Raw genomic sequence first — 1,287 nt, 5'->3', positions numbered from 1 at the left:
TCGTGTGGCAAGCACGGGATGGCTCTATCTCTTCTACACATATGCCCAATTCAACATATTGAGGGTTCATGTGTCTGTTACATTACAACACTCCAGACAACGCCTCTACAGCCAACTTACACAACATCACCACCTGTCCACTCCCTGCCCTGGTCCCTTTCGGGATACCAATGCCCCTATGCCCTCAACAAAGACACTGTGGGGTCGGTGCTTCCGAACTGCACACAGCAACAAAGGCTAGCATCATCCGGGGTCAGACTGGGCCATGTAATTGTCTCAGGCACCAAAGAAAAAGTGGCTCGCACTTGCAAATAGCTTTTCATTCCTTTTGTGATACTGTTTGAGTAGTACCCAGGGGAGCTTTTTGATAAAGTGACGTGCAAATTGTACATTTTAAAGAATATTTATTCAGCAACACTGGTCAAAACTACTAGTCACAGCAGAGTAAATTAACTCATCAAACTGGCCCACATGGGCCAATAAGGGTCTCAGTGACTTTTTCTTTCTTTCACCAATGCATCAGGGCTGGACCCCTGAGCTGCTCGGGGCTGGCCCTCTTGACTACAGCAAAAGAAACTCTGCTGCAAGACCAGGGGCTCTGTGTAAACCAGCTGACTCGCACACTAAACTTTCTTTCTTTTACCAATAAATCAGGGGATATCGCGAACGCAGTCCCCCACTACTAGAAATAATGCAGTCGAGTACCCTGCATTTGGGGACATCGCAGGAGTCAGCAAATCCGATGTGCAATGGATGAGCCTCACCCGGGGAGCTCTGCCTTTCTGATCACAGATGCTCCCCTGCCAGGTAAGTATGAGTTGCGAGCAAGAGGGCAGGGGTTGGGCGGCGGGGCCTGTTCTGGAAGCCCCGCTAAGCGAGGGTGAGAAGGCCGGCACTGACCCAGACCCAGCCCTCCCAGAAGCCCTGAGCGTCTGCAGAGCTGCCTGCCCCACAGGCAGGGAGAAGCTCCGGCAGGCAGAGCCCAGCAGAAGAGGCACATTGTAGCACAGTTCATTTCTCCCATCAGGCCCTGCTCGGCCCGAGATTTGCATAAATTCGGACCTGGCCGCCAGCCAGCAGGTACAGTCGGATAGTGAGCAGGCCTGGTGCAGTGGGCCCACTGGCCCGTCAGCCCCAGGAGGGTCCATGGCCCTCCTGAGCCGACAGGTCACCCCGCTTAAATAGAGCGTCTCGGGTGGGGTGCCCCCCATCAGGACACGGCAACGCCGTGAAGGCAAGGCCCAATCGGTGCTTGGACGGGGCCGGCGGCAGCCAGACCCCCCTCCC

At 54.9% G+C, this 1,287-nt stretch overlaps 1 non-coding gene across 1 annotated transcript; it reads right to left on the bottom strand.

The window, feature by feature from the left end:
* Positions 1-651: 651 nt before the first annotated feature.
* On the bottom strand, positions 652-815 carry LOC138505286 (U1 spliceosomal RNA). The gene has a single exon (XR_011280101.1). It is a non-coding gene; the product is annotated as a U1 spliceosomal RNA (small nuclear RNA).
* Positions 816-1,287: the final 472 nt, after the last annotated feature.

This window comes from Ambystoma mexicanum, chromosome 11, assembly GCF_040938575.1.
Source record: "Ambystoma mexicanum isolate Mex_15411 chromosome 11, UKY_AmexF1_1, whole genome shotgun sequence".
In the NCBI taxonomy this organism is placed as follows: Eukaryota; Metazoa; Chordata; class Amphibia; order Caudata; family Ambystomatidae; genus Ambystoma; species Ambystoma mexicanum.
Note: the sequence above shows the minus strand (reverse complement) of the source record. Positions and strands in the feature narration are given on the sequence as shown.